The sequence below is a fragment of the Bos grunniens genome, chromosome 5 (genome assembly GCF_055505025.1).
Source record: "Bos grunniens cultivar Pamir isolate PY7600 chromosome 5, Bosgru_T2T1.0, whole genome shotgun sequence".
Taxonomy (NCBI): Eukaryota; Metazoa; Chordata; class Mammalia; order Artiodactyla; family Bovidae; genus Bos; species Bos grunniens.
Window position 1 is genome coordinate 114,899,966 of NC_141169.1, and position 12,273 is coordinate 114,912,238.

The 12,273-nt window shown below is 46.6% G+C and overlaps 1 long non-coding RNA gene across 1 annotated transcript in view; it reads left to right on the forward strand.

The window, feature by feature from the left end:
* The window catches only part of LOC147373198 (uncharacterized), a 15,712-nt gene extending 9,367 nt beyond the window's left edge, over nt 1-6,345 (forward strand). The window contains exon 2 of the long non-coding RNA XR_015164603.1: nt 4,876-6,345. This is a non-coding gene — a long non-coding RNA (uncharacterized LOC147373198). The remainder of the gene's footprint in view (nt 1-4,875) is intronic.
* Nucleotides 6,346-12,273: the final 5,928 nt, after the last annotated feature.

A 12,273-nucleotide genomic window follows, 5' to 3' on the forward strand; every position in this document is an offset into this window, starting at 1 on the left:
CTCAAAATTAAAAAATATTTCCAGGCTTATTTCTGACAAGAGTGACCCAAAAGCCACAGTAGCCTCTGGTCTGCCACCCCCAAGTCTCAGGGGGCACCCCAATGGTGAAACTTTGGTTTCTAAGACCTTTTCCACCAAAGGAAAATGGATTCCTTGGAACATAAATAAATATATGAAAGTGAAAGTCACTCAGTCATGTCCGACCCTTTGCAACCCCATGGACTATACAGTTCATGGAATTCTCTAGGCCAGAATACTGGAGTGTGTAGCCTTTTCCTTCTCCAGGGGATATTCCCAACCCATTGATTGAACCCAGGTCTCATGCATTGCAGGAGGATTTTTTACCAGCTGAGCCACAAGCGAAGCCCAAATAAATAAATATATACATATATATATGTATATATTAATGATCCAGAATGCCCTGTTGTGGCAGGAAGGAAGGCCACTCTCAGAAATATTAGGGAAGCAAGGGAAAGACGAGGGAACAATTAGAAGTCTCCCCCAACGCTAGTCAACCCATAGCAATACAGGCGTCAAAGTTGTTAATGGAAATAATTATAGTTAATTTGAATAAATTCACTCCTTGAAAAGCCAGGGCTATAATGACACTTTAAAGTGAAACATGACTGTAACACTGCTGTATGACTTGTTTGGATTTTTATGGAGCTTATTAAGTTGGGATGTGTTACTTTGTGTATCTTCTTTTATTAGTGTTAACTAATTGGAGAGACATGTTTACCTTGTATGTGCAATTACAAGGTAATTGTAATTATCTTGAAGGAGTAGGGGAGGCAGGAACTGTACCACAGAAACAGGGGTAACTCATGTGACCGCACAGAACCTCAGACAGGTGAGGCTCCTTTAGGTTCACAACATGGGGTCAGTCTCAGTTGCCCCGGGAAAGAAAGGTTCACAGAAAATATCCACAATGATTAATTAGCCAAGTGTCACTCTGAGGAGAAGAATTGACGCTTTTGAATTCTAGAGAAGACTCTCGAGAGTCCCTTGGGCAGCAAGGAGATCAAACCAGCCGATCCTAAAGGAAATCAACCCTCAATACTCATTGAAAGGGCTGATGCTGAAGCTGAAACTCCAATACTTTGGCCACCTATTGCAAACAGCCAACTCATTAGAAAAGACCCTGATACTGGGAAAGATTGATGGCCGAAGGAGAAGAGGGCGACAGAGGATGAGATGATTGGATGACATCACCAACTCAATGGACATGAACTTGGGCAAACTCCAGGAGATGGTAAGGGACAGGGAGGGCTGGCATATTGCAGTCCATGGGGTCGCAAAGAGTCGTACATGACTTGGCAACTGAACACAAACACACACACACACACACACACACACACACATGCACACTCTCCAGGAAAGGCAGTCAAGCCCTAGTGTCCCAGCCAAAGACCAAGGTCAAACATCTGGGTACAGTGACCTCAGTTAGTTTTGGAAGATTATCACAAACATGAGAGGGTATCCAGATTTCATCAACAAAGCCCTGGAGAGAAACCACAAGTATGGCAAAATCCCTAGGAAGAAATAAAAGCCAGGATGGAAATGATGCTCGTGGTCTTGACATTTTACAAGAGTTTTAAGTATAATTGTTATAACAGTGTTGTTCTTGGATGCAGCCATAAAAAATTGTGTAATTGCACTTTAAATCGACAGAGGGTTACTTACTCGAGTTTGTAATCATATTTGATACCCAAGAAAAATTGGATTTTTAAATTTTATTTGTGAGATAGAAGAGCTTTCACGTCTGCCTAGATCTGGGGAATGAGACGTCTTGATAGCAACAATTGCATCAATAAATGCAGTGGGTGGTTTATAGGCTGCCTCTCTGATTCTCCTGGTGGCATTTGATAGCTGACCATGAATTTTCCGTACCCTTGGCCTCCTGCCCCTTGGACTGGTCATCTTCTGGTGGACTTTTCTTTCTCAATCTACCCCTGCCACACACCGGAGCCCCTGGGCCCTTTTCTGGCCCCTTCTCCCTTGGCCTTGCGCATTGGCCAGGTGTCTCCTACAGCTGTGGCCGGACCTCCATCTCACCCTGGCCTCCTTCCAAAGCTGAAACCTTGTTCAGACCGCAAAGGAGTTGTAGGTACTCAGAGCATCCGCTTGGTCAGCCTCGTGAAAAGGCAGCATCAACCCCCTGGGCCCTCGTCTCTCACTCAGTCTCGCTGAACTCACCTTCTCACTCTTTCAAACAAGCCTTCTCCCTCTTTCAAACAAGCCTTCTCCTTTCTGTCCCCCTACAACAGCCCTCAGACAGCTGTCAGTCCATCCCTCGGTACTCTGTGAGCCCTCACAGTGTTTAAGGTCCTAGAAACACAAGATGGACCAGGTCCTGCCATTCGGAGCATATGCCAGCCCTTCTCAAACTTCGCTGAGCACACCAGTTCCTGGGGACAGGTTAAAATGCAAATTTTGGTGCTACAGGTCTGAGTTGGGGCCTGTGACTCTGCATTTCTAAGAGGCTCCCAGGTACTGCTGCTGCTGCTAGTGATTCCAGACCTATTCTTTGACTAACAAGGTCCCGGGTTACACAGGGGTTTTGAGTCTTGCCAAAGAGTGTAGGCAGAGGGCCATGGAGGGTCCAGGGTGGAGAGTTCTTCTGACCCAGTTAAGGTCTCCAGGACAAATGCAGTCATCTGGGTTCTTTCATCAAATGATCTTCCCTAGGACAGGGTTCTTCTCCTATTCCTGGCTGGGTAGGGGAATTTCCCATGATGCTTAGTGAGCCTCTTGCCTCCTGAACTTGATAACTAAGATGTGCGAGGCCTTTACCCCATTTCCGGAGAAGAAAAAGCACAGCGGCCTCAACCCCTTTCCCTCTCATGGCATTTACCCCAACCTCTGAAAGGGCCTTGGCCTGGCCAGCCCCGTGCCCCTCACCCACCTGCAGCTCCCGAATGGTCTCCTGCTTCTAAGACGGCCGATTTAATTTTCTTCTGAGCTTCCCAAAGCTCCCAGGGCTGAGGATGAATCCCAGCCCCTTTACACTGCCCTCCAAAGACCACCCTCCCAGGCTTCCCCACTGCCTTCCCACCCAGGGTTCCCAGGTCGGCTCCAACTAAGATAGTACATCCTGCTTCTCTGCTCTCCTGCAGGGCGTCACCCCATGAATGTCCCTCCCTATTCCTCGACTGACCCTCTAACTTCTTAGGATTTTACAGTGTTTACATTCATTTAATTTCTATACAGGTTTAGGAAGAGCATGTTATGTTGTCCATTTTATAGACAACAAATCTGAGGCTCAGAGAGGCTTGGTCACTTACCTCTGGTCACACAGCCAGGAAGGCATTGAGTGGGGATTAGAGCTAAGCCTTTCGACCTATCTTCTGTTGGACCACCAGAGTTTTTGTTTTTGAGCATTTTCTTGTGAGCCATACTTTGTGTGTGTGTGTGTGTGTGTGTGTGTATTCCTGCCTGGAGAATCCCATCGACAGAGAATCCCATCGACAACCTTTCCACAGGGTTGCAAAGAGTCGGACACGACTGAGCGACTTAGCACGCATGTATGTTCATTTGCTCAGCCGTGTCTGACTCTTTGCGACCCTATGAACTGTAACCTGCGAGGGTCCTCTGTCCGTGGGATTCTCCAGGCAAGAAAACAAGTGGGTTGTCATACCTTCCTCCAGGGGATCTTCCCAACCCAGGGATGGAACCAGGGTCTCCTACACTGCAGGAGGATTCTTTACCACTGAGCCACTGGGGAAGCCGGTGAGCCCTACTTTGATGGAGGGTTATACAAGGTGTGATGTGAACCCCCAAGAGGCTTATCCACCTGGTACGAGCTTGAGCTGATGGATGTCAGCATCTCTTCCCAGCTCAAGTTCAGTGACACCACATTGGTAGCGTGAAATTGGCTATGCTGGGAATATTTACACCATGGAAATTGGCAAATGCTGCAAATCAGCACTCCCTGCAGAGCAAGTGGTTAACACGCGGCTGCAGCTCACCCAGGTCTGGGAGATGGAGACAGCCTCCTGGAGGAGACAACTTCCTAGCTGACCCTGGCAGAATGAGTAGGGGGAGAGGTGGGTGAATGTTAGCTTCATCTGGAACATTCGACCTGCCTTCTGCTTACAGCTCACTCAAAAGTGAGCAAGAACCCTTGGTCTATCCTAGAAAGGAAGTAAGAGGTTTCAGAGGAGAAGAATGCTGGGAGTGCAGAAGGGATTCTGGTGGGAGGACCGAGCAGGTGCAAGGGTCACCTGACCTTGTGTGGCCAGCCAGGAGAAACAGAGCTCATTCCGCATACACTTGGAGGCCACTGGCTGTGCGCAGGCAGGAGAGGCTCCCAGTGAACACTGTGGGGGGCAGATCTCCCCTGAAAATCTCCCCTCTCTGAAGGGAGCAGTGAGTAGCAGTAGAGGATGTCTGAGAGGGGTCGATGAGGAGGTGTCTGAGACGACCCACTGAAGAGGCGTTGAGGACTCTAAGAGAGCCACCTGGGGGTGGCTGGGGGCGAACCAGCCTCTGCAAACTCCATGAAACCCGGTGGCTCACAGGTACTGTGGGGGTGGGGAGAGACGAGCATCCAAAAGGAAGCTGGGATTTGTGCCGGCCGCTTGAGACAGGAATCCCGAGCTGTGGATTAGTTTGGGGGAGAGAGCTGGTGAATTTGAGTTAACGCGTGTGTGAGGCGTGTTTGAGGCACCGGTGCCATCCAGGTGGGGGGCAAAGGTAGAGGGACATTGGTGTAGAGCCCCACGCATGGGTCTGGGCTGTCAGAGGTCACTGGCTTAGAGTGATGGACATCTGGGCCTAACCCTAAGGGACATCAGGTTCAAGGTCCATCAGGAGAGTTGCCGGATGTTTGCCATCAGGGTGGTAACTTGTTTTTTTTTTTTTTTTCTCTCTTAGAAATAATGAGAACTTCCAGTTTGGGGGTCAAGCATGTAAAGAACTTGGAAGTCATCATTCCCATTCTCACAATAAGAAGAAATATCTGAACAAGCTGAAAATCAGTAACTCTACTCAGATCCGTCAGAGAACTGAGGTCGCAGGGCAAAGCAGCGGCCTGAAAACCGGAGGGAGAGGTGGATGCAGAGGATCACAGCTGTATCTGAGCAGAAGCCCGCAGCTGGAGCCAGACAATTACACTGCAGGCAGCTCAGCGTAGCCGAGCCTGGGAGTTAAAGACTCAAAGGAACTCACATGGCGCTTTGGGCAGGGAGAGAGGAAACCAACCATTTTCAAACACATTCTGAAATACACGAGCCATGTTGAAATACATTCCGTCTGTAGTGTAGGGAAAGTAAGAATGGCCCATCTACCCTCTTAAGGTTGCCAGCCGAACTGACATAAAACAGTAACAGTAGCAAAGCAGATGAGTTTTATTTACATAGAAGTGGGAGCTCTCACAGCAAAAAGGCCCAGAGAAGTGATGAGACCCAAGTGCTCTACATACTCAATCAAAGAAAGAGCAGCAGTTGTGGACAAGTAACCCAGGAATTCTTGCCTGAAGAATCTCCATGGACAGAGGAGCCTGGCGGGCTATCGTCCTTGGGGTCGCAAAGAGTCGGATACCACTGAGCAACAAAGCACAGCGAAATTACTCCGGAGGACTATGCCGCTGACGCTGCTGCTGCTGAGTCACTTCAGTCGTGTCCGACTCTGTGCGACCCCGTAGACGGCAGCCCACCAGGCTCCCCCGTCCCTGGGATTCTCCAGGCAAGAACACTGGAGTGGGTTGCCATTTCCTTCTCCAATGCATGAAAGTGAAAAGTCAAAGTGAAGTCGCTCAGTCGTGTCCGACCCTTAGCGACCCCATGGACTGCAGCCTACCAGGCTCCTCTGTCCATTGGATTCTCCAGGCAAGAGTACTGGAGTGGGGTGCCATTGCCTTCTCCGGAGAGGACTATAGGGAGATGAGAGATATTGTATTGATAATAGGGTCTGTTTGCACAGATTTCTCTTAATTCCCTGCCCCTGGTGATAGGAATGCTTTCTCTTCCTGGAACAGAGAGGACATCTTTCACTTGGAAATTTTGCCTCCTGTTTTCAGAAAGAAAAAGGAAGTCAGAATGTGCCCTTCATTCAAATGCTGTTTCTCAAGTGCTTTGAAGTCAAAATAGCATGTCAGGGTGGCAAGTTTGGTGGTGAGGTGTCGGGGCGGGGGATGTTCTGAGCCCCTTCAGTAACAAAGGCAGCCCTGGGCGGGGAACCAGAGCCTTATCCCACCTAGGAAAGGGAAAGTAGTCAATTCCACTCACTCTAACCTTCTGGTCCTACAAAAGGGGAGAAAAACAGGCTATGAAACTCTTCTGAAGGTCACAGCCCAGGGACTCTGGCTTACCAAAAATAAAAACAACCGTAGAGATTTAAATAAAAGCTTGTAGAAAGTTTCTCCTTCCTAACCTCCCAGACAGGAAGCCCTGGGCCCAGAATGTATCACTGGTGGATTCTGCCAATCATTTGGAGAAGAAACGGCACCAATTCTTTCCAGTCTCGCTTTCAAGTGGCCGCAGGTGCAGACATACATCACTTGCTCCCACTTCATATTAGGCAGGAAAGTGTCTGACCCTATGAGGTCAAACTAGGATTATTGTATTAGTAGGAGGGTCGTGACGTTTTTCTGCCATCTGACGGCTTCGGGCATATCTTGTGGTTTGGCTTAGGGTTTTATCATTAAGCAAGCCTACTTCACTGAACAGTGTTCCAATAGCTTTCTTGAGCGATCATTAGCTTAGAGTGGTTCCCAAAAAGTCTCCTAGGTTTCCTGCTCTATCCATAGTCCTCTACTGGGACTGCTACAACTATCTGTATAACTATCCTATTCGATTCCTATCAGTATCACCTCACTCCAGTCAGAATAGCCGTCATCAGAAAGTCTACAAATAATAAATGCTAGAGAGGGTGTGGAGAAAAATGAACCCTCCTACTCTGTTGGTAGGAATGTAAATTGATACAGCTACTATGGAAAGATAAGTTAGGAGTTGGGATAAACAGCTGCTACTGCTGCTAAGTCGCTTCAGTTGTGTCCGACTCTGTGCGACCCCATGGACTGCAGCCTACCAGGCTTCTCCGTCCATGGGATTCTCCAGGCAAGAACACTGGAGTGGGTTGCCATTTCCTTCTCCAATGCATGAAAGTGGAAGTGAAAGTGAAGTCGCTCAGCAGCAGCAGCAGAACACCCTTTTAATTTTTTTTTCCTTTTTTTTTACCCTGAGAGAGTGGCTCTTACAAACTGAGCTATAATTACAATATTTGTGCATATTAAGCCAGACTGAGTTCAGACCCTACCTCTGCTCTGTATTGGCTGTGATCTGAGGCATGTTCTATAGCTTCTTTGTGCTTTGATTTCTTTTCTTTCATTCTTTCTAGTTTATTAACATAAACGAGTCCTGTCCTTTAATATGTGTAGAGCACTGCTTCATCCCATATCCCAGAGGTTCTGACATATGATTTTATTGTTTTTTCCTAAATGTTCTGCAGCTTGAATTTTGATTTCCTTTTTTACCCCATCCATCCATCCATCCATCATCTGCTTCTGCTGCTACCGCTGCTAAGTCACTTCAGTCGTGTCTGACTCTGTGCGACCCCATAGACGGCAGCCCACCAGGCTCTCCCGTCCCTGGGATTCTCCAGGCAAGAACACTGGAGTGGGTTGCCATTTCCTTCTCCAATGCATGAAAGTGAAAAGTCAAAGTGAAGTCGCTCAGTCATGTCTGACTCCTAGTGACCCCATGGACTGCAGCCTACCAGGCTCCTCTGTCCATGGGATTTTCCAAGCAAGAGTACTGGAGTGGGGTGCCATTGCCTTCTCCGGTTATCTGCTTAGTCATGTCCAACTCTTAAACGACCTCATGGACTGCAGCCCGTCAGGCTCTTCTGTCCATAGGATTCTCCAAGCAAGAATAGTGGAGTGGGTTTCCATTTCCCTCTCCAGGGGATCTTCCCAACCCGGGGATCGAACCTGCATCTCCTGCATTGCAGGAGGATCTCAACTGCCGAGTCATCGGAGAAGGCCTCGTTTCCCTCGAGTATTGTTTAAACTTTTCTGAAAGGACCTTTGAGGGATGTGATTTACTGTCCCCCAAGGCAATGGAAATAAAACCAAAAATAAACAAATGGGATCTAAGTAAACTTACAAGCTTTTGAGCAGCAAAGGAAACCATAAAAAAAAAAAAAAAAAGAAAAGGAAAGAAATGGGAGAAAACATTTGCAAATGATGTGACTCAGTTCAGTTCAGTTCAGTATCTCAGTCATGTCCGACTCTTTGCGACCCCATGAATCGCAGCATGCCAGGCCTCCCTGTCCATCACCAACTCCCGGAGTTCACTCAAACTCACGTCCATCGAGTCGGTGATGCCATCCAGCCATCTCATCCTCTGTCGTCCCCTTCTCCTCCTGCCCCCAATCCCTCCCAGCATCAGGGTCTTTTCCAATGATGTGACTAACAAGGGCTTAATCTCCAAAATATGCAGTCCACTCATACAACTCAACAATAATAACAAAAGAAACCAACCAATTCAATTGAAAAGTGGGTAGAAGACTTTAATGGACATTTCTCCAAAGAAGACACACATGAAAAGATGCTCAGTATCACTAATTATTAGAGAAATGCAAATGACAACCACAGTGAGGTGCCAGCTCACACTGGTCAGCATGGCCATCCTTGTATGGCTGAGTCCCCTTGCTGTTCACCTAGAACTATCATGACATTGTTAATCGACTATGTCCCAATACAGAATAAAAAGTTAAAAATGAAAAAGAATGGCCATCACTAAAAAGTCTACATATAACAAATGTTGGAGAGGGTGTGGAAAAGAGGAAATGCTCCTATACTCTTGGTGGGAATGTGAGTTGTTGCAGCCAGTATGGAAAACAGTATGGAGGTTCCGCAGAAAACTAAAAATGGAATTGTCATATGATCCAGCAACCCCACCCCTGGGCATATACTGGGACATGTATGTATTACACAGAATTAAAACTGTAATCCAAGAAGATGCACACACCTCCAGGCTCACAGCAGTACTATTCACAACAGCCAAGACATGCGAGCAACTCAAATGTCCATCGTTGGGGGAACAGATAAAGAAGATGTGGTACATGCATACAATGGAACACTGAATCATCAAGACAAAAAAGACGAAATAATGCCATTTGCACAAACGTGGATGCCACTAGAGATTACCGTACTAAGTGAACTAAGTCAGAAAGAGAAAGACAAATACCGCATGATATTGCTTATAGGTAGAATCTAAAACACGGCACAAATGAATGTGCCTACAAAACAGAAACAGACCCACACTCATAGAGATCAGGCAGAAGGAGAAGGGGGTGGCAGAGGATGAGGTAGTGAGATAGCATCACTGACTCCATAGGCTTGAATTTAAGCAAACTCCAGGAGGTAGTGGAGGGCACAGGAGCCTGGCATGCCGCAGTCCATGGGGTCGCAAAGAGTCAGACACAACTTAGTGACTTAATAACAACAGCAACATAGAGATCAGATGTGTGGTTGCCACGGGGAAGGGGGGAGGGAGAGGGATGGACCTGAAGTTTGGGGTTGGTGGATGCAAGCTATTACATTTAGAATGGATAAACAACAAGGTCCTGCGATACAGCCCAGGGAACTATATCAGATCTCCTGGGATATATCATAACGGAAAAAAATATTTAAGAAGAATCTATATATGTGTATAACTGAGTCAATTTGCTGTACGGCAGAGACTGACCCAACATTGTAAATCAACTTTACTTCAATAAACGACATACACACACACACAAGAAGAGACCATGGAAACCGTATTCCTTGCATTCTAGCATGCTTCAGAATATGTGTCCATGGCCTTTACACTTTAAATCACTCAGGCTGGCTATAATATTATTGGATCCTGCTTTCTTTCCTGGAGGACAACGTCAGCTCGCTCCAGCACCAGATGTTGCTATAGAGAATTCTGAGGTCATCCTTATGGGTGACATTAGCCTTTTGCCAGGATGTTCAAAGAATTCTTTTATTAAACTTCAGTAACATTAGTAAGATGAGAATTCTGCATCAGTTTTTCCCAGGACACAATTTACTCTTTCTTTTGTGTGTGTGCATGTGTGCGTGTGTGCCCTTTCTTTTGTGAAATTTAATTTTCATTTTTTAAGTTACATGTTACATACATAAGTTACATGTATACATAGCTTAAAGGAAACTAGTCCTATAAGACTTATAATTTAAAACACCAGTCACCTGTAGTCGCTCCCCAGAAGCAGACATTTTCAACTGTTTCCTTTGGTATTTATCTCTGTGGCTCTGTGGTAAATACTGTGGCCAGCCCACCCAACTCCCATTTCTAACTCTCTTTTCTTTCACAGCACTCCAGCTAGGGTGGGCAAGTGGCCAGCAGACACAGAGAGAAGTCTGCCATGACGTTCCTGAAAAGATGGTTTATTTCCTGATACAGATGTTACCTCTCTCCTTTCTTCCTGCTGGAATATGGATGTGGTGGCTGGAGCTGCACCTGTCATTTTGTAACTCGAGGTATCAAGCTTAAAGGGCAAGGAGAATCTCAAGACATTGGCTGTCAAAGCATCGAGCCTCTAAACTAATCCTAGCAGCTACATACTTCCGTAATTCTTGTTATATGGAGCAGAGAAAGGAAGAGAAACAGTTTAAGCCTTTGAAATTAGCGTTTATGATTTTGTTGTTACAGTTTTTTTTAAAGGCAAAGGTCTTTCTAACTGATACATCCCTTATAATTTAAAATTATAAATAAATACTGCCATTTTTTAAGTTACAGATAACTTTTGGAAGCTGAGGATTTAGCTCTCTTCCTTACTCCCCCCCAATACCCAGTCTCCTTTCCCCTGCCTACCCAACCTCTGCTCTGTTTATCAGAGGTTCTCCACCTCATATCCTGTATGCAGAATTCTGCAAATATTTGGGGGAGATAGGGGATGTTGGGCTCAGTTCTCTATCCTTCCCTTCTCTCTGAGATCCTAGCCCTTGTGGCTCTAAGTTTTGCTCACCAGCCTCACAAGATGGTCAGAAGCTTTGCTGTCTTCTCTATAGCCCTCTGCCGAGGCCGTCTGTTCCAGCTGTCCCAATTCCCAGCTTCTTGCCAGACTCCCAAATGAGCAGATGGCCAGGGGGCAAAGCTTCTCTCGGAGGTGGTTCCCCTGCACCTAAGAGCATGCAGGATCTTCGCTCCCTGGCCAGGAACTAAACCTGAGCCCCTTGCACTGGAAGACAAAATCTTACCCCTCGGACTGCCAGGGAAGTCCCCCTTAAACTTGATTTCTTCCAAAGCTTTTAATGCCTTCAAACACATTGCTTTTGTGGTTCTGTTGTTTGACTGGGCATTACATCCGGCTTTTCCAGATCACAGATCTTGGTAGTATCACTGATGCTCTGTAAACTTCCCTATCAGAGCTAGAGAGAGAACTCCCCACAACTCCTTGTCAAGTGGACATCCAACCACTGTCCCCTAAGTTTTTTCTGAGGTGTCAATCTCTCTGGATTCTGCAGCTTCTGGACCTGGCCACATCTGCTTAGGGTTCATCTTCTCTGGGTCTGTTCGATGAGTTCCTCTCATCTATCTGCCATTCAGCTTCCAAAGTGTTATCACCATCTCTTTCCTATTTTCCCTTCTGTCCTTGAGAATTAACGCCTCTAAAAACTTCTGTTTTCTGTCATTTTGGTTGAGATTTGTAAGAAGGGAGAGGTGGTTCTTCAACATAAGATCTCAACCTTGCTGCCAGGCTGTGTAGGAAGGATTAGCATCTTGTTTTACAGATAAAGAAATTGAACCTCAAAGAAATTGCTGGACATGTTGAGGTCAGTGTACCAGTTCAGTTCAGTTCATTTCAGTCGCTCAGTCGTGTCCGACTCTTTGAGACCCCATGAATTGCCTCCCTGTCCATCACCAACTCCCGGAGTTCACTCAAACTCATGTCCATCGAGTCGGTGATGCCATCCAGCCATCTCATCCTCTGTCGTCCCCTTCTCCTCCTGCCCCCAATCTCTCCCAGCATCAGGGTCTTTTCCAGTGAGTCAACTCTTCACTGCAGGTGGCCAAAGTATTGGAGTTTCAGCTTTAGCATCATTCCTTCCAAAGAACACCCAGGACTGATTTCCTTTAGGATGGACCGGTTGGACCTCCTTGCAGTCCAAGGGACTCTCAAGAGTCTTCTCCAACACCACACTTCAAAAGCATCAATTTTTCGGCGTTCAGCTTTCTTCACAGTCCAACTCTCACATCCATACATGACCACTGGAAAAACCATAGTCTTGACTAGATGGACCTTTGTTGGCAAAGTAATGTTTCT